Here is a 21,837-nt window from a genome sequence, read left to right on the forward strand (position 1 = left end):
ATGGGAAAGTCAAATCAGACTGGTTGATCATCTATTGATAATCAATTTCTCTATATACAATGATGACGTGAAGCTTCTTAGAATGCTGAAGCCTCGCTCCAGTCACGCCAGTAAGTTTATTCTACAGATTTTTCATAAGCACTCGGCCAAGTTTACAAATTAGTGATATACTTAATCACTGTTTGGTTATTTTCTGTTACCGCTCCTCAGAGGACACGCTGTTGAGCCCAAAATATTTGTTTTCGTATACTCGTTAAGCAGACAGGTTTGAAGAACTATGCTGCGTCTTCTGTTTTAAGATGTTAAATCTTAACATCTGAAAAATAAGAAAGATATCCATTTCTTGTGACTCAATATTTCCATTAAGCTTATGGCAAAAGCTTGGGGCTACACGTTTAAATACTATATAACCAAATGATGTTAAACCATACGTAATTGTGTGTAATAAATATGTTGAACAACCAGTTCAGATATCTGTATGAGTCATGACACATTTTAACCATTATTGTGACTTCAATAGGCAGCCAACTAAGGCTAAAAAAATGACATAGATAATCCAAGGCCTTATTACATTTGTTCTGTGAAATCTGCTAATAAGAACAGCTATAGTAGTGTATTTTATTGATAATTGTCTCGTCACATATAGGCGTGGCCTTATGCCACTCGCTATTCCAGTGTTGATCTTGATCGGGCAAAGTAAGGTGTCGTTGAAAGTGTATATTTATTTTTGGGTTCATTTTAAACTTCATACTACCCTTAAACTTTTTTAAGGTAAATTGTTTTAGTTTGATCGCATGGGAGTTAAAAACCACACATAAAACGAAAATAGTCTCGTTGGTTATTTTGACCATTGTTCAGATTGTTTGCTAGTTTACATAGAAAGTCTACTCTCTTTCACTGACACCTCCTCCTCTTCAGTTCATCTGTGGTTATTGTGTTGCTAAGAGCTTAAAATTATCCTTGCTGTACAAAGGGAGGTTAATACAAGGTGGTCGGAAGTTACCGTAACGCCAGTTACGTATCGTAAGTGTAGAGTGTGCATCTCGTTCTTCAAGACCCGAGAAATATCATTGAAGGTAGGTTTCTAAATTTTGAGATCTTTTTTTGTATATTTTGCATATTTTTGGGAATACTAAACAATATGCATTCGTCTTGAGCTGCAAGGGGGTCAATTTCTAAGGGGTTAAATGTGCATCTTACACTATCGAAAGGATTATAATTAAGTTCTGAGTGACTGTTGTGCTTATGGTACATTTTACAAGCAGTATGGACTAATTTTAGAGTTGATACCATGGATCTCCTGTGGTTTTACGTTTCGAACTATCTGAAGTTTTGTCGTGTTTACTTTAATCACGCAATTGAAGTTTCTGAGGCGTATTTTTTATATGTTGTCATAAGTTTAAAAGTATCACTAGCACTTCTAGTATCGAGTATATGCTTATTGTACAATCCTATGACTTCATTTAAAGCTCTCACCGTTAAGGTGAATACTTTCCATAACTTGTCTTTTATGGATTGGTACATTGTTTATCAATGCTTCGTGCTCTCAGCCCTGATAATTTATTAACATATCTCTTAAAATAAAATACTTTACATTATGCTGCTTGAATTGCTGAGTAGGTCGAGCAGGTATTGGAGGTCATTGTCACTTTCAGTGTGAATAGTAATTATGACCACAAGTAAACCTCTATTTTAGTGTGAAAGAATTGAAAAACTTTTGGAGTATTGGGAGAGTTGGCTTCAACATAACGCTATTACTGGCGTATGGTGTGTAATGGAGAGGAAAGCATTTACTCTTCCCCCCCATTTAGCATTACTGAAACACTGTAGAATTTGTAAAAATATTTAAAAGCCCAAAGTGATTGGTAATACTAATGATATACGTAGGTAAATGTGACTTGCCTGTGAATTTCTCGAATGTTTGAAAATGGATTCTCAGGATTTTAGTGTAGCCTATTTTAAAAATTCTTGTAACAAAATAAAAATAACGATAAAGCTAGTTAATAATCTGCTGATTTTTGGTCTAGTAACTTCGACACCGTCACATAATTATATACTTTAATTTAATTCACTGAATACTACGGTGATTTTTCCAAGTAGATTCTCCACAGGAGCTCAGTGTCGTTAGAGCACATCCTGCTGTACACTGTAGGCATCATTCCAGGGTCTTGGAAGCGTCCTTTCATTCCCTACCTGTACCTGTTTTTAGCTTTCTACATTACCTTTGTTTTCGAGATTTTTCAGTTTGTAGTGCAAGTGGGAGGGGGGGGGGGTGGCAGTTTCCCCTAAGTTTGCATTTCGGCAATGAATAAATATCTTAATTGAGCCCCAGATAAAAATCATTCAATCAGTTTCTTAATATGGTGTGTATACGTTAACAACTTATTTTGTGTCTCAGAACAAAATTTCCTTTTTCTTAAAAGATGAATTTGTCATATACTAATTTACTGCATCTTGCATGTTATAAAAGTAAAAAGTAAACAATATGAAGGTGGCTTGCAACACCTTCACCGTTTTTTTTTTAAGGGCCAATCATTGCATTTGCTGGAAGGGTCAGAAAATGCAGATGATTTCTGCGAAGGCCAATGTCTGTTTTCTACAAGGGCCAACGTCTGTGTTTTGTGCAGAGGGATGATAAGTATGTTTTCTGCAATATCCAATGTCTGCATTGTTTTGCCAGGTCCCATGTCTGCATCGTTATGCCAGGGCCCATGTCTGCATCGTTATGCCAGGGCCCATGTCTGCATCGTTATGCCAGGGCCCATGTCTGCATCGTTATGCCAGGGCCCATGTCTGCATCGTTATGCCAGGGCCCATGTCTGCATCGTTATGCCAGGTCCCATGTCTGCATTTTTTTTGCCAGGTCCCATGTCTGCATTTTTTTTTTTTTTTGCCAGGGCCCGTGTCTCCATTTTTTTTTTTGCCAGGGCCCGTGTCTCCATTGTTTTGCCATGGCCCGTGTCTCCATTGTTTTGCCAGGGCCCGTGTCTCCATTGTTTTGCCAGGGCCCGTGTCTCCATTGTTTTGCCATGGCCCGTGTCTCCATTGTTTTGCCATGGCCCGTGTCTCCATTGTTCTGCCAGGGCCCGTGTCTGCATTTTTTTTTGCCAGGTCCCATGTCTGCATTTTTTTGCCAGGTCCCATGTCTGCATTTTTTTTGCCAGGTCCCATGTCTGCATTTTTTAAATTTTTTTTTATTTTTGCCAGGGCCTATGTCTCCTTTTTTTTTGCCAGGGCCCATGTCTGCATTTTTTTTGCCAGGGCCCATGTCTGCATTTTTTTTGCCAGGGCCCATGACTGCATTTTTTTGCCAGGGCCCATGTCTGCATTTTTTTTTGCCAGGGCTCATGTCTTCATTGTTTTGCCAGGGCCCGTGTCTGCGTTTTTCTTTTGCGAGGGCCCATCTCTGCGTTTTTTGTTTTTTTCTTGCGAGGGCCCATGTCTGCGTTTTTCTTTTGTGAGGGCCCATATGTGTTTGTGTTTGTGTGGTTTTTTTTTTTTTTTTTTTTTTTTTTTTTCTGCGAGGGCCCATGTCTGCTTTTTCTGCGAGGGCCCATGTCTGCTTTTTCTGCGAGGGGCAATAAGTGTGTTTTATGTGAGGCGCCATGTCTGCATTTTCAGCGAGGATCAATGTCTCAAGTTTTCTGTAAGGGCTGATAACTGTGTATTCAGTGCATGACAGTAACTGCTGTTTGTTAGGGATAATAACTGCATTTTCTGAGAGGGGCAATATCTGTATTTCTGTGAGGCAGTACCTGCATTTTCTGTGATAGGCAATACCTGCATTTGTGTTGGCAGTAACTGTGTTTTCTGTGAGGGGCTATATACTCATTTTCTGTGAGGGGCACTATCTTCGTTTAATGTGAGTGGCAATATCTTAGAGTTTTCTATAAGGGCTAATAGCCGGGTTTTTTGGGGGAGCCATAACTGCTGCTTCAGTTAAGGGTAATAACTATGGTCTTTAAGAGGGGTAAGGTCTTCTTTTTCTGTTAAGGGCAATATGTGCTTTTTCTGTGAGGGGCAATGTCTGCCTTTTCAGTGGTGCAATCTCCCCCTTTTCTGTTGGGGCAATATGTTTTCTGTGAGGGGCAATAACTGCGTTTTTTTGGAGAGGGGGCAATAACTGCGTTTTTTAAGGGGGGGCCAGAACTGCGTCTTCTGAGAGGGTGAGAGAACTGCGTTTTCTGCGAGGGGGGGGGTCGAGAACTGCGTTTTCTGCGAGGGGGGGGGGGCAAGAACTGCGTTTTCTGCGAGGGGGGTTTGAGAACTGCGTTTTCTGCGAGGGGGGGGGGCGAGAACTGCGTTTTCTGCGAGGGGGGGGCGAGAACTGCGTTTTCTGCGAGGGGGGGGCGAGAACTGCGTTTTCTGTGAGGGGGGGGCGAGAACTGCGTTTTCTGCGAGGGGGGGGCGAGAACTGCGTTTTTTACAAGGGGGAGGGCGAGAACTGCGTTTTCTGCGAAGGGGGGGGGGCGAGAACTGCGTTTTCTGCGAAGGGGGGGGGCGAGAACTGCGTTTTCTGTGAAGGGGGAGGGCGAGAACTGCGTTTTCTACGAGGGGAGGCGAGAACTGCGTTTTCTGCGAGGGGGGACGAGAACTGCGTTTTCTGCGAGGGGGGGCGAGAACTGCGTTTTCTGCGAGGGGGGGCGAGAACTGCGTTTTCTGCGAGGGGGGCGAGAACTGCGTTTTCTGCGAGGGGGGGGCGAGAACTGCGTTTTCTGCGAGGGGGGGGCGAGAACTGCGTTTTCTGCGAGGGGGGGCGAGAACTGCGTTTTCTGCGAGGGGGGGGGGGCGAGAACTGCGTTTTCTGCGAGGGGGGGCGAGAACTGCGTTTTCTGCGAGGGGGGGGGGCGAGAACTGCGTTTTCTGCGAGGGGGGGGCGAGAACTGCGTTTTCTGCGAGGGGGGGGGGCGAGAACTGCGTTTTCTACGAGGGGGGGGCGAGAACTGCGTTTTTTACAAGGGGGGGGCGAGAACTGCGTTTTCTGCGAGGGGGGAGGGCGGAGAACTGCGTTTTGTACGAGGGGGGGCGAGAACTGCGTTTTCTGCGAGGGGGGGCGGAGAACTGCGTTTTCTGCGAGGGGGGGCGAGAACTGCGTTTTCTGCGAGGGGGGGGCGGAGAACTGCGTTTTCTGCGAGGGGGGGCGAGAACTGCGTTTTCTGCGAGGGGGGGGCGAGAACTGCGTTTTCTGCGAGGGGGGGGCGAGAACTGCGTTTTCTGCGAGGGGGGGCAGCGAACTGCGTTTTCTGCGAGGGGGGGGCGCGAACTGCGTTTTCTGCGGGGGGGGGGGGGCGAGAACTGCGTTTTCTGCGAGGGGGGGGGGGCGAGAACTGCGTTTTCTGCGAGGGGGGGGCGAGAACTGCGTTTTCTGCGAGGGGGGGCGAGAACTGCGTTTTCTGCGAGGGGGGGCGAGAACTGCGTTTCCTGCGAGGGGGGGGGGCGAGAACTGCGTTTCCTGCGAGGGGGGGCGAGAACTGCGTTTCCTGCGAGGGGGGGGCGAGAACTGCGTTTCCTGCGAGGGGGGGGCGAGAACTGCGTTTCCTGCGAGGGGGGGGCGAGAACTGCGTTTCCTGCGAGGGGGGGCGAGAACTGCGTTTTCTGCGAGGGGGGGGCGAGAACTGCGTTTTCTGCGAGGGGGGCGAGAACTGCGTTTTGCTGCGAGAGGGGGGGGTGAGAACTGCGTTTTCTGCGAGGGGGGGCGAGAACTGCGTTTTCTGCGAGGGGGGGAGGGCGAGAACTGCGTTTTCTGCGAGGGGGGACGAGAACTGCGTTTTCTGCGAGGGGGGGCGAGAACTGCGTTTTCTGCGAGGGGGCGACAACTGCATTTTCTGCGAGGGGGGGAGGGGGGGGCAAGAACTGCGTTTTCTGCGAGGGTGGCGAGAACTGCATTTTCTGCGAAGGGGGCGAGAACTGAGTTTTCTGCGAGGGGGTGAGAACTGCAAAGGGCAATAACCAGTTGCTGCATTTTCTGTGAGGGCAATTGTCTGCATTTTCTGCGAGGGCAACTGTCTGCAATTTCTGCGAGGGCAACTGTCTGCAATTTCTGCGAGGGCAACTGTGCAATTTCTGCGAGGGCAACTGTCTGCAATTTCTGCGAGGGAAACTGTCTGCAATTTCTGCGAGGGCAACTGTCTGCATTTTCTGCGAGGGAAACTGTCTGCAATTTCTGCGAGGGCAACTGTCTGCAATTTCTGCGAGGGCAACTGTCTGCAATTTCTGCGAGGGCAACTGTCTGCATTTTCTGCGAGGGAAACTGTCTGCAATTTCTGCGAGGGCAACTGTCTGCAATTTCTGCGAGGGCAACTGTCTGCAATTTCTGCGAGGGCAACTGTCTGCATTTTCTGCGAGGGAAACTGTCTGCAATTTCTGCGAGGGCAACTGTCTGCAATTTCTGCGAGGGCAACTGTCTGCAATTTCTGCGAGGGCAACTGTCTGCATTTTCTGCGAGGGAAACTGTCTGCAATTTCTGCGAGGGCAACTGTCTGCAATTTCTGCGAGGGCAACTGTCTGCAATTTCTGCGAGGGCAACTGTCTGCATTTTCTGCGAGGGAAACTGTCTGCAATTTCTGCGAGGGCAACTGTCTGCATTTTCTGCGAGGGAAACTGTCTGCAATTTCTGCGAGGGCAACTGTCTGCAATTTCTGCGAGGGCAACTGTCTGCAATTTCTGCGAGGGCAACTGTCTGCAATTTCTGCGAGGGCAACTGTCTGCAATTTCTGCGAGGGCAACTGTCTGCAATTTCTGCGAGGGCAACTGTCTGCAATTTCTGCGAGGGCAACTGTCTGCAATTTCTGCGAGGGCAACTGTCTGCAATTTCTGCGAGGGCAACTGTCTGCATTTTCTGCGAGGGAAACTGTCTGCAATTTCTGCGAGGGCAACTGTCTGCAATTTCTGCGAGGGCAACTGTCTGCAATTTCTGCGAGGGCAACTGTCTGCATTTTCTGCGAGGGAAACTGTCTGCAATTTCTGCGAGGGCAACTGTCTGCAATTTCTGCGAGGGCAACTGTCTGCAATTTCTGCGAGGGCAACTGTCTGCAATTTCTGCGAGGGCAACTGTCTGCAATTTCTGCGAGGGCAACTGTCTGCAATTTCTGCGAGGGAAACTGTCTGCATTTTCTGCGAGGGAAACTGTCTGCAATTTCTGCGAGGGCAACTGTCTGCAATTTCTGCGAGGGCAACTGTCTGCAATTTCTGCGAGGGCAACTGTCTGCAATTTCTGCGAGGGAAACTGTCTGCAATTTCTGCGAGGGCAACTGTCTGCATTTTCTGCGAGGGAAACTGTCTGCAATTTCTGCGAGGGCAACTGTCTGCAATTTCTGCGAGGGCAACTGTCTGCAATTTCTGCGAGGGCAACTGTCTGCAATTTCTGCGAGGGCAACTGTCTGCATTTTCTGCGAGGGAAACTGTCTGCAATTTCTGTGAGGGCAACTGTCTGCAATTTCTGCGAGGGCAACTGTCTGCAATTTCTGCGAGGGCAACTGTCTGCATTTTCTGCGAGGGCAACTGTCTGCAATTTCTGCGAGGGCAACTGTCTGCAATTTCTGCGAGGGCAACTGTCTGCAATTTCTGCGAGGGCAACTGTCTGCATTTTCTGCGAGGGAAACTGTCTGCAATTTCTGCGAGGGCAACTGTCTGCAATTTCTGCGAGGGCAACTGTCTGCAATTTCTGCGAGGGCAACTGTCTGCATTTTCTGCGAGGGAAACTGTCTGCAATTTCTGCGAGGGCAACTGTCTGCATTTTCTGCGAGGGAAACTGTCTGCAATTTCTGCGAGGGCAACTGTCTGCAATTTCTGCGAGGGCAACTGTCTGCATTTTCTGCGAGGGCAACTGTCTGCAATTTCTGCGAGGGCAACTGTCTGCAATTTCTGCGAGGGCAACTGTCTGCATTTTCTGCGAGGGCAACTGTCTGCAATTTCTGCGAGGGCAACTGTCTGCATTTTCTGCGAGGGAAACTGTCTGCAATTTCTGCGAGGGCAACTGTCTGCATTTTCTGCGAGGGCAACTGTCTGCAATTTCTGCGAGGGCAACTGTCTGCAATTTCTGCGAGGGCAACTGTCTGCAATTTCTGCGAGGGCAACTGTCTGCAATTTCTGCGAGGGCAACTGTCTGCAATTTCTGCGAGGGCAACTGTCTGCAATTTCTGCGAGGGAAACTGTCTGCAATTTCTGCGAGGGCAACTGTCTGCATTTTCTGCGAGGGAAACTGTCTGCAATTTCTGCGAGGGCAACTGTCTGCATTTTCTGCGAGGGAAACTGTCTGCAATTTCTGCGAGGGACAGTAACTGCATTTTCTGAGAGGGACAGTAACTGCATTTTCTGAGGGCAGTAACTTCGTTTCCTGAGAGGGGGCAGCAACCGAGTTTTTTTTTTTTTTTCCAAGAGGGGGCAGCGTTTATCAATATTCGAAATTGGATAGTTTTATTACCCACAGATTGTATGTTTAGATAGCCATAGTTTATGACGTCCTTAGTATCCTTGATCAGTATTTTCTCCTAGTCTTTCCAATTCCAAATCATAAGCTTTCCAATCTCTTTAATTTATTATGCGGTCATTTTGTTTGTTCAACTTTGTACAGTTAATACACTTTGACATTTGCGAATTACACTCCTTGGTGGAATGTTTTCCTGGACATTTTTTGCAGATGTTATCATCATTCTTGGACTTGCAATCTTTTTTAAGATGTCCCAGCTCTGACAGTGGTAGCAGGTGATCACGTGGTACCTATAAAGTATGATATAAGTACCCCATCGTAACATAGCTTTGTTTCCATTATCATGAATAGCCCTCCGAACTTCAGGATCACATTTCGGCACATACTGGGTGGTCCCACGTGAAGCATTCTTCTTCAGGACTACACTTATCTTCTCTTCTATATTTTGGATTTGGTCCAGGCAACGTTTTCTTTGAATCAGTGCATTTACTAACAAAACAAAAGGAAAAGAAATTAGATAGAATAGTATGCCCAAGTGTACCCTCAAGAAAGAGATCTCTAGCCCAGGACAGTGGAAGACCATGGTACAGAGGCTATGGCACTACCCAAGACTAGAGAACAAGAATAATATTTACTATTTTTGTAATTATGTTGGCAAGAATAGAAAGGTGTTCTCTTCCATTTTCTTCGGATATTTGTTTGTCCCCATAGTAATCCTGGTGACTTCATCTTTTGTTATATTATAAATATCGTTGATATTTGTATAGCTGGTACAGCAGGACTCTGGTATGTAAATAACCTAATTATAATTATCTATTTTGTTTTTTAAAGAATACCAGAAATTTATTAGCCAGTTCTTGTTCACTATACCCATCTGATAGCTTTTTTTTCATTTACATTTCCTATTACATCATTTAGGAGACTATATAACTTTTTATACAGTAATTATATTAGCACATAACGGTTTTGTATTTCACCCACCCTCTTTCAGTTTTTAACAGACGCCACTTTCTTTCTATACGTATTTTCTGTATTTTTTTTTCAAACTCCCCTACACTTGCTGTCCTTTTTCTCCGGTCAAACTATCGAACTAAGGAGGTATATCCTTAACTGTTTTGGTCTTTTCCATCAGTGGACACATGGTATCCTATCCAGTTTTGCTCACCCTATTACACATAGTTAAAAGGCAATCGACACAAAAAATGAGACTCCAAAATCAACCCATTTTAGTCTTGGGTAGTACCATAGCCTCTGTCCCATGGTCATCAGTTGTCTTATAGTAGACTTTTCTTACTTGAGGGTACACTTGGCACTAGGACACGGTATTTTATCTTATTTCTCTTCCTCTTTTCTTTTTTAAATTCTTATAGTTTATATATGAAAGATATGTTCTTAAACGTAATTTAATTTTAATTGTTCATTACTTGTTTATTTTATTTCCTTATTTCCCTAACTTACAGGGTTATCTTTCCCTGTTGGAGACCTTGGGCTTTAAGAACTTTCTCATGAATAAGAATTGTTATGGATAAAGGTTAAATATACTCTTGGAATATAGTTATATTGTGTTTTATCAATGTTATCTTTTTTATCACGTTTTTCTTAGTAAAAAAGTTGATAAAAATATAAACTGTACGTAGTACCTTAAAGTACTTTTTGCATATCAGCGAATACATGCATTTCTTAATACCTGGATTGATCGCGAACATAGGAGAGAGAGAGAGAGAGAGAGAGAGAGAGAGAGAGAGAGAGAGAGAGAGAGAGAGAGAGAGAGAGAGAGAGAGACTGCACCCTTTCGCCTTTGCCATCCAATTACCAAGGATTTTTAAAGTCAGAATATGGACGGAATTCACGACTGTGAATTAATATCCTTTTTTATCAGATGCTCAGGGATTGCCAGGGTATGTGAACCCTCGTTGCTCCGATGTTTTAAGTTTGGGTTTTTTTTTTCCCCCGTCAGCTGCGTTCTGGGTTCATTGATGCTACTCGCTGTTAGTGGATGAGGCAGATTATTTATTTGCCTTTTTTAATTCAGAGGAAATGACTGGGTTTAACAGATATTAATATATATTTCCTCAATGCCGGGCTGCCTTTTGAGCTGAAATATTTACCATCGTGTGAGAGGGTCCGGGTTGGCTTCCAACAGTAGTTGTTGCCGATGATAACTTGCGTGAAAGATGAGATCCAAATGTTACTTTTTTTTTTTGGGGGGGGGGGGGGCGGGGGAGAATCGTATAGCGCAATCTGCGTCAATTTTAGAATTCTTGTTACCATAACAAGCAGTAAACTTGAACGTCTTAACTTCTTTAAAGCCTGTAAATCATCAATCCTAATGCGAAGTGATAGCTCGTTCAATCCCTTACTTCCCCCCACCCCCAACTCCCAGATATTGAATCTTTGACGAGGATGGGTGCCTTAGGGACTAGCAGCTGGGCGCTGATGAACGGTGAGAATTGCTTTCTCACAGGACCTTGGTGCCCAATTGTTGATCCAACTGAATTAGTCAGCACTTTTTCTCACTTTTGGTTATTTCTTATATTCTCCCATCTTTTCCATTTGAGCATGAACTTCTTGACGACTTTGGCTTGTTTGATTATCTTTGGCTGCTTCTTTGTATTTGGCACAGTGTGGGATGGTTGGCAAGCCACCTCAACCTGTTCAAATTTTGACGCAATCACCCTCTGGCAGACGACATTGGGTGCAGAGCCACCCGTCCCAACCAACAGGTTGATGATGTTTCGAGTGAACGAGGACATGTTTTGTACCCGTTCGTTTCGTGGCCTACAACCTGGACTTTTTCACATAGTATAGTCATACAAATTAGTTTGTTGTTGACAGCATGTATGAGAGGTTAATTGAACTTGTTTCAAGGGTATGAGGAGATGTTTGACATGGCAAACAAGATGTATAGAAATAATTTACATAAAGAATAGATATGGAAAATGACTGGAAAGGCATTAAATAAGAGGTGAATTTATCATAATATTAATATTCTTGGCATGGTGCATAAAGTATAATGAAGTTGCATAACTTAATTTATCAATACAGTTATCAACCAACATCTTTGTGTCAAAATTATCGTAGTTTACTCGGTCCTCACGTGACAGTCTAAGTAAACAACAAAAACCGCGTGCGGGTAAATAAAGAGGAAACGCCTCGTGTGAATGTACAACTTGTGCATGTGCTAGAGTGTGGACGTGTTGTGTTGAGCTTTGCTGTTCATGGCCTGAGTCATGTTTTAGCTTTGCGTTTCTCGCCTAGAATATCATTGAAAAGATATTAGTTAGTCTTATGGAGAAACATAAGTGATAAGAAAAATGTCTGCTTCTAACTATATCTGCTTCAAATGTAATGAAACGGATGGAGATCGGAAAAAAATGGATAGCATGTGAATGCAAAAGACACTACAGATGTGTGCACATAGTGACAACCATCAGTGAGATTGACCGGAATAGCCTAGATAAATTATGCCCTCACTGCGTAGGCTATGTTTGAAGCAGATATAGTTAGAAGCAGCCATGGTGTACTTTGTCTTATTACTTATGTTTCTCCATAAGACTAACTTAATATCTTTTATTCTAGGCGAGAAATGAAAAGCTAATACATGACTCAGGGCATGAACAGCAAAGCTCCACACAACACGTCCACACACTAGCACAACTCTACCACTAACACAAAGAAAGTGGATTAGGTTAAAAACTAAAAGTACTTGGGTAAAATACAAAACTACTGCGTGTCAATATAACTACCTACTAAGAAGGAAAAAAGTTAATACTATTTGGGAAAGATCCTCGAAGCAGCGACAGACATAAATAAGTTATATCGTCTCATGAATGGCATAATGGGAAATGTAAAAGAAAAGAAGTTACCTGATGGATGCAGATGGATACAGTGACCAGGAACTAGGAAATAATTTTCTAGTATTCTTTAAAAACATAATTGAAAACATGACCAGATCATTTGTAAATATTCAACATCAAATTAATGATACACCAGGCATACAGACAAAATTAATATGATTTAACAACTTAACACAAGATGACATCACCAGAATTATCAAGAGAGCAAAGAAAACAAACTGTGCGATCGATCCTATGTTAATATCTGAAGTAATTGGAGAGAGAGACTTTTCTAGTCTAGCCGTAATAGTAATGAGAATAGCGAATGCAAGCCTTGATGAATGTAAGTTTCCTAAATCTGAGAAAATGGCTATAATCACACCAGGTCTGAAAAATGCACTGGACTACCAGGAATTAAGCTCATATAGACCTATTTCAAATCTATTCTTTGTCTGAAAAGTGCTTGAATAGAAGCTTTGCTGACAACCAATCTGCTTACAGAAAACTATACTCTATGGAGACAGCCATCTGCTCTGTTGTAAATGATATGCTAGAAATGATGGATGAAAATAAATGTGGTATTTTAATATTGCTCGATCTCAGTGCTGCTTTTGATACAGTTGTGCATGAACTGCTACTAAATGATCTATGGTCCATCGGCATTGAAGATCAAGCTTTCAAATACCTGAAAGACTACTTGGTTGGTAGAAATTACTGTATACAAATTGGAAACTCTTATTAATCATATGAACCCTTAAACAGAGGGGTACCCCAGGGGAGTGTACTTGGCCCAATCTTATTCTGCATCTATACTATTGGTCTATCGAAAATGCTACAAAGGCATGGCGTGAAGTTTAAACTATTTGCAGATGACACAATTTTACTTCTCCATAAGTGACATACATGATACTATTGAAGCTCTAAACCGAATCCTTGATAGTGTTAGAGAATGGATGACATTTAAACAACTAAAATTAAATGAGAACAAAACGGAATTCATGGTGATGGGCAAGAGAAACAGCGTGAGAGACTTAGGTGATATTCAAATGAACATAAATAATGACTCGGTGCCGATATCTAGTAAAGTTCGAGATCTAGGTGTATTTCTTGACTATAACCTGGCTCTAAATGCCCAAATAAATAATGTAATAAAAAGTGCTGGTTATCATCTAAGAAATATTGCGTTTATAAAAAAAAGGGTGCCGTATGTGGCCTACCTTTTTGGATCTGTTATAGTATGTGGCCTACCCGGTTTGAATATGTCCTACCTAAGCCGGTTTGAATGTGTCCTACCTTAGAGAAGCTAACTTAAAAAACCCACCTAACCTATGCTAAAAGCCGTGTCCTTACCTACGAGTACGACGGGAGAAGCTAACTTAAAAAACCCACCTAACCTATGCTAAAAGCCGTGTCCTTACCTACGAGTACGACGGGAGAAGCTAACTTAAAAAACCCACCTAACCTATGCTAAAAGCCGTGTCCTTACCCGGGGGGCTGCGCCCCCCCCCCGGACCCCCCCCCCCCTTATGCTAAAAGCCGTGTCCTTACCTACGAGTACGACGGGAGAAGCTAACTTAAAAAACCCACCTAACCTATGCTAAAAGCCGTGTCCTTACCTACGAGTACGACGGGAGAAGCTAACTTAAAAAACCCACCTAACCTATGCTAAAAGCCGTGTCCTTACCTACGAGTACGACGGGAGAAGCTAACTTAAAAAACCCACCTAACTTATGCTAAAAGCCGTGTCCTTACCCGGGGGGGGGGGGGGGGGGGGGCTGCGCGCCCCCCCGGACCCCCCCCCCCCCTTACACAACATTAACATTAACTACATTGTTAAATACTGAAATCCATGTGTACTTACATGATCAATGTTCGTAATAACAGTATGTAGGCCACATACTATATCAGAGACAAAATTCCGTAGGCCACACTCGAAAGGTAGGCCACATACTATAACGGCACCAAAAAAAGTACCTGGACGAAAATTTTGTTAAGAAACTTGTGATAAACTGTGTTGTTATCAGGATTGACTACTGCAACTCTATCTACTACAATTTACCAAAAGTCCAACTTAAGAAATTACAAAACATAATAAACAGAGGAGCAAGACTGATAAAAGGTGTCCCACCTAGAGAAAGGATCACCCCTATACTAATTGATTTACACTGGCTGCCGATTAAAGCGAGAATTTAATTTACAATATGTACAATAAACCAAGTCATCAGAACCGGTCGTCCAAAATACTTGAGAGAATTGCTACATATTGTGCAGCCAACAAATCGTGTCGGCACGAGAATAGTTACAGATGGCTTCAAACTGTTGGAACCTAGATTTATGTCCATTTTGGGCTCCAGAGCCTTTAAATATGCGGCCCCGGTACTATAATAAGCTCCCATGAAACATTCGAATGATTGAAGACATTAAGGCTTTCAAGAGGAAACTGAAGACTTATTTCATGAGTCTTTTAACAGTGACGATTTAACAGTAAATGAACAATTTGTGACTTGAAAAGATAAACACTGTGAACGAACAAGGTAAAACGACAGTGGAGGTCGTGTAGAGAGTGGGGTTCCCATGCTGTATGGGACCAGAGAAGCAGCCATCAAAGTAAAGTAATATTTCGACGGCGGGTAGCCACTGGCCAGCCTGTCGGAAAGAAAACTGGTCTTGTGAATTGGCCTTTAGTCTGTTAGTCTGGCTCCAGCGATCCGGCTCATCCGGTTTTAAGTGGCCCATATTTGCGGGTAATGGGTGACACCAGGCATTGGAACAAGGCCTTGATTGGAGTCGTCTGTGGGAGGGGCTAACTATCCCCACTGATCAGTGTACGCCCACTTAAAGAGAGGCAGCCCCTCTTTAATAGAGGACTGGTCCCCGCTTAAGCCTCTTCTCGTGTTGGACCACATGGGATTGGAGGACTGACATCCTCCGGTAAGAGGTGGATAACCAGGCTTGCTTCATCTTTAAAAACTAACCGCACTGTTGACGACCTAGAAACTCTAAAGGACCATTCTATGGATGCTCAAAACTAAGTAATTTTGGTGACATAGAGACTTTGCGAATCCTTCATGTCACTCAAATTCCCATAGAAACCAATTATGATGTGCTGTATAAATAATTTCAATGTTATGGTAATATCAAAGAAATTCGAATTAGGCTTGAAAATGACAAATAGGATTCATGGATATCATTTGATAATCACGATGAAGCATTCAATGCAATCAGTGATATGGATATTAAAATCAATAATTTGAAAAATCAAGTGTGCTCTTTGCGATGGGGTACCTAAAGATTTAGATACATACAATCCTGCAGATTGGAGTGATTAAGTTGTAGCCTCCCAGAGAAAGCCTAAACCACATAAGTGGCTTATTGCTCAGTACAGGAAATTTTTTAAGATATGTAAATTTCTTCAAAAGAAAGTAGGTATCATCGCACCAGGAGATATATCTCGTTTTGGAAAGAACAGTTTCCTCATAAATGCCAAATCAGATACACAATATGTCATACTATGTCATTTAAAGACAGAGAATGATGACATGAAGTTGGATGTGAAACCTCATTTAAACTTTATTTATGGAAGAGGAGTAGTATTCAATAGAGACTTGTATGAGTTTACAGAAGAAGAGATACTAGCCACGTGTCCTTTAACTGTGTGCAAAGTGCATAAAGTTCCCGGAGCATCAATGATTATCCTGACTTTCCAGGATGCTGATGTGCCTTTCCACATTTACATAGATAATGAACGGATTAAAGTTTGAACTTTTAAGCAGAAGCCACTACAATGTTTTAATTGCTTTAGATATGGGCATCCTGCTAAAGATTGCAAGAATGAAAAAAATTGTAGTACTTCCTCCAATGTTTACCATAGAGAATGTACACTAGAGGCCAATTGTTTAAACTGTAATATGAATCGTAAATCTACTGATAGCAGGTGCCAGCAATGTAAGTCAGTAGAGGCTGCCCTCAATAAATCCAGTATTCACCACATAAGTGTGGAGCATGCCAAGAGACTATTGAGTAAATCGACAAGTTATGCAAAGTTATTGAAATCGGGAGGAAAAATGAGGCAGGAGACATTACTGCCAGTATTCCCCCAAAAAGGAAATAAGCCATCTTTTGTTAGAATTCTGTATAATACATACATACATACATATACCAAAGGCTTCCCCCAATTTTGGGGGGTAGCCGACAACAACAAGAAACAAAACAAAAAGGGGACCTCTACTCTCTACGTTCCTCCAGCCTAACCAGGGACTCAGCCGAGTTCAGCTGGTACTGCTAGGGTGCCACAGCCCAACCTCCCACATTTCCACCACAGATGAAGCTTCATACTGCTGAGTCCCCTACTGCTGCTACCTCCGCGGTCATCTAAGGCACCGGAGGAAGCAGATGCCTTAGATGACCTTAGGAGCAAGAATATCACCACCTAAGGCTTTCCTCGCCTCTATTAAACCTGTCTCCCATTACAAAGGATAATACTAACCTCTCTTAGGCTATATCTTTGCCTGATTTGATGGCGTTTTTACATAAAACAGAGTTATCAGGTGCACCTGTAGTGGGGAAACCACCAAAACCTGATAAATCGCCACCTGTTAATAAGAAAAGAAAGGCCTCCATCTCTCTCACCCCTATCCAAGAAAAACGCCAGTTATGACCTCAAATAGATATGATGTTCTGTCCGTTGAAATGTCAGTTCCACTTTTCTTTTAGATGGTAACACTTCTTCTAAAAGGCATAAAGCAGTGGTTCCCTTTCATGTAATTTCAAGTTAAGATAATGCATATGTTAGATTATTTAATTTTTTTTTTTTAGATTATTTACATGTAATTGAAAAACTGTAAAATTGATGCCTATAACATGCCTTTAAAATTAATTAAAATCAAATCAAATATTTTCTTAATGTCACAATTTCCTTTTTTAAATGGACAACACGTTTAGTACTGCGTTTAGAGCCGTAAGTGTCTTGAAAGAGCCGCATACCGCTCCTGTGCGGCAGGTTGGTGACTTCTGGATTAGCTCGAGCTAAAATTGCGTTATCCTGCTAGATATCTAGAGCAAAGTATTATTCCTGGTGTCTTACTGTATTGTTTATAGTCCTAGCATATAGATATTTTATTATTTTTTACAATTTCTGTAGGCTCACTGTTTGGTCCATCGCTCCTTAAGGTGCTTAGTGTTAATTAATTAATTATTCTATAATAAACAGTGCCGAAATTTTAAGAATTAGTGCAGATTTCTTTACTTTCATAATATTCCTACGTATTATATTTCTCTTAGAAAGGCATTTTATTTCTTGTTGAAGGACCTTTTATTTCTTGAGAGGCCTTTCATCTATTCGTGAAAGGGCTTTTATTTATTCATTAAAGGCCTTTTATTTTGCCTTGAAAGGCTTTTATGTCACTCACTTTAGGGGCACGCACAATCAATGAGAAGCGGAGAAAATAGACAACTTTTACATTCTAAAGCGGATTTATTGTCTAAGATAATTGACATTAAATGGACAAAAATCTTCAAAATGAATGAGTCTTCAATTACATAATTGCGTGATGCAGGACTTGTTGACTCTCAAATTAATTGAATACTTAGTTTTTCTCAAGTTGTAGATAACAACTGAATAACTTTATATCTTATCAGGACATGACAAAAAGACAAAGCTTGGGCGTCTTGTCGAGTGTCAACGAAAGCCATGTCTGAAAGAAGTCTACCATAGCTGGAGGCCTATTGACTTCTGCCCACTTACTAATGACTACACCTGTCTTCCCAACTGTTCTTATTGGAGCACTCATTGCTGGAGTATAGGAGGCCCTGCCTGGCCTCCAGGCAGCAGTGGTGGGGGAAGTGCAACTGGATCCGGTCGTTTCTCGCCTCTTTCCATCCCCTCTCCCCTGTGTACCTGTTGACATACAAAACTGACTCTGAACATGTGCTGTGTGAGCATATCAATGACGCCAGTAAGAAACTCATTCAAACTAACTTCCCAGCCCCGGAAGGTGGAGACGAGGTCACAAGTCGACAAACCGTCGGCCCTGTTTCTTAAGACTTCGTGATGACATTTAACGGCCGATTTAGAATTTACTAAACTCCCTGTTAATTTTGTGACATTTATCCTGCCTCAAAGGCCTTTGTTTTATATTACTCCTGCCGTTTTTATTTTGCCTGGGAGGCCTTTTACTTTTATTTTGCCTTGGAGGCCTTGTATTTTTTTCTCCTTGAATGCCATTTTTTTTTTACTTTGAAGGAGTTTTCATTTTCCCCAGACAGCCTTATTTTTATTTTCCTCAGAAGGCCTTATTTATTTTCCCCAGAAGGCCTTATTTATTTTCCATTGAATGCCTTTTATTAGTTTGCACTGAAGGCCTTTTTTATTTTGCTGTCGAAGGTTTTTTTATTTTGTTGTGAAGGTTTTTAATTTTGCCGTGAAGGCCTTTTATTTCTAATTGAAAGGTCCTTTATTTTCCGTGAAGGCCTTTTATTTCTAATTGAAAGATCATTTATTTTCTCCTAAAGTCTCATTTTTCCTTGGATTGATGGCCTTTAATTTGCCTCGATTGATTGTTTCCTGACATCAAAGGTCATAGACTCTGATATCGTTTATTCAAAGAATAAACGAATATTTGATGAAGACCATAAAAGCAAATATGTCATCATAAAAGTTAAATAGCTTTCAGAAGACCTGCTTCAGAGATAAATCTAAAAATGCCGCTAGCATTGTACAACACATCATGTCCAAGAATCTTAGCAAAGATAAACCTTCCATCCTCACCTCGAGCCTCAAACACACATCTATTTCTTTCGGTGTTATAAGTGGGGCATTCCGTCTACAAATGCCTCGCTGTCAAGGGCACCAAACAATTTTCGCAATATGGCTGGTGTTGTCCAGTTAGGAAAAACTCGTGTGTCATCCGAGTGTGACCACTGTGGAGATGACAGAGAATAGTCTCCCACTTTCGTAGCATAACGTTATACTTCCAAGACAAAACCATTCGTTATCTCTCATCCTATGATTTATTCATTTTTTATTGTGCCTCGAAGGACTTTTTTATTTTTTTATTGTGCTTCGAGGGACATTTTTTTTGCCTCGAAGGACTTTTGTTTTCTTTATATTGTGCCCCAAAGGCCTTTAAAATTGTGCTTCGAAGCTTTTTTTTTTTTTTTTTTTTTTGCCTCGGAGGCCCTTTTTTGTTGTGCCTGGAAGCCCCTTTTTTTGTGCCTCGAAGGCTTTTTTTTTTGCCTCGAAGGCTTTTTTTTGCCTCGAAGGCTTTTTTTTTTTTGCCTCGAAGGCTTTTTTTTTTTTTGCCTCGAAGGCTTTTTCTTATATTTTGCCTCAGGCATTTTTTTTATTTTGCCTCTAAAACTTATTTTTTTATTTTCACTCCAAGGGCTTTTTTTCTCTTTTTGCCTCGAAGGCTTCTTTTTTATGTTGCCTCTAATGCTTTTTTTTTTTTGCCTCTAATTTTTTTTTTTTGCCTCTAATGTTTTTTTTTATTTTGCCTCTAAGGCTTTTTTTTTGCCTCTAAGGCCTTTTTGTATTTTGCCTCGATGGCCTTTTTTTATTTGGCCCCAAAGGCCATTTTTTGCCTCGAAGGATTTTAGAAACCTCTGACTTTTTTTTATTTTACCTCGAAGGACTTCTTTTTATTTTACCTTGAAGGCCTTTTTATTGTGCCTTAAAGGATTTTATATTATGCCTCGAAGGCCTTTTTCATTGTGCCTCGGAGGCCTTTTTTTATTTTGCTTTGAAGGCCTTTTTTTATTTTGCCTCGAAGGCTTCTTTTTTAATTTTGCCTCAAAGGCTTTTTTTTATTTTGCCTCGAAGGCCTTTATTAACTTTGCCTTGAAGGCCTTTTATTTCCTTGAAGGTCTTTTATTTCCTCGAAGGCCTTTTATTTCCTCGAAGGCCTTTTATTTCCTTGAAAGCCTTTGTTTCCTCAAAGGACTTATTTTTGTTTTGCCTTGAAGGCCTTTTTTATTTTGCCTTGAAGGCCTTTTTTATTTTGCCTCGATGGCCTTTGTCTCCTCAAAGGACTTATTTTTGTTTTGCCTTGAAGGCCTTTTTTATTTTGCCTCGAAGGCCTTTTTATTGTGCCTCGAAGGCCTTTTTTTCCTCAAAGGATTTTTTTTTTCATTTTACCTTCAAGGCCTTTTTTTTTATTGTGCCTCAGGCCTCTTTTCTTTTCTTTTTTTTTTTGCATCGAAGGCCTATGTTTTTCATTTTGCATCAAAGACCTTTTTTATTTTGCCTCTAAGGCCTTTTTTTATTTTGCCTCGAAGGGCTTTTTTTCTCTTTTTGCCTCAAAGACTACTTGTTTTTATTTTGCCTCGAAGGCTTCTTTATTTATTTAGCCTCGAAGGTCTTTTTTTTAATTTGCCTCAAAGGCCTCTATTTATTTCGCCTCAAAGGCCTATTTTTTTTTTTTCATTTTGCATCAAAGACTTACATTCATTTTGCCTTGGAGTCCTTTTTTTTTTCATTTTACCTCGAAGGCCTTTTTTTTATTTAGCCTCGGGCTTTTTTTTTTTTTTCATTGAATGCCTATGTTTTTCATTTTGCATCAAAGACCTTTTATATTTTGCCTTGAAGGGCTTCTTTTCTCTTTTTGCCTCAAAGACTACTTATTTTTATTTTGCCTCGAAGGCTTCTTTATTTATTTAGCCTCAAAGGCCTTTTTTTAATTTGCCTCGAAGGCCATTTTACATTGTTCCTAAAAGCCTTTTTTCCTTTAAGGCCTTTTTTCCTTTAAAGCCTTATTTTTACTTGAAGGCCCTTTTTTCCTCAAAGGCCTTTTTTGTCTATAAGGCCCTTTTTACCTCTATGGCCTTTTTTTGCCTCGAAGGCCTTGTTTTGCCTCGAAGGCCTTTTTGCCTCTAAGGCCTATTTATTTTGCCTCTAAGGCTTTTATTCTATTGTGCCTCGAATGCTTCTTCTTTTATTTTGCCTCAAAGGCTTTTTTTTATTTTGCCTACTAAGGCTCTTTTTTTATTTTGCCTCTAAGGCCTTTTTTATTTTGCCTCGAAGGCTTTTATTACTTTGCCTAGACCGTTTATTTCCTCGAAGGCCTTTGTTTCCTCAAAGGACTTATTTTTGTTTTGCTTCGAAGGCCTTTTTTGTTTTGCCTAGAAGGCCTTTTTATTGTGCCTCGAATGCCTTTTTTTCCTCGAAGGATTTTTTTTTTCATTTTACCGCGAAGGCCTTTTTTTTATTTTGCCTTAGGCCTCTTTTCTTTTCTTTTTTTTTGCATCGAATGCCTATGTTTTTTATTTTGCATCAAAGACCTTTTTTTTATTGTGCCTTTAAGGCCTTTTTTATTTTGCCTCTAAGGGTTTTTTTTCTCTTTTTGCCTTAAAGCCTACTTGTTTTTATTTTGCCTCGAAGGCCTCTATTTATTTCGCCTCAAAGGCCTATTTTTTTTTTTCATTTTGCATCAAAGACTCATTCATTTTGCCTTAAAGTCTTTTTTAATAGTGCATCGAAGCCCTTTTTTTTTATTTTGCCTCGAATGCCTTTTTTTTATATTGCCTCAAAGGCCTTTTTTTATTTTGCCTTGAAGGCCTTTTATTGCCTCAAGGGCC

This window comes from Palaemon carinicauda, chromosome 30 (assembly GCF_036898095.1).
Source record: "Palaemon carinicauda isolate YSFRI2023 chromosome 30, ASM3689809v2, whole genome shotgun sequence".
In the NCBI taxonomy this organism is placed as follows: domain Eukaryota; kingdom Metazoa; phylum Arthropoda; class Malacostraca; order Decapoda; family Palaemonidae; genus Palaemon; species Palaemon carinicauda.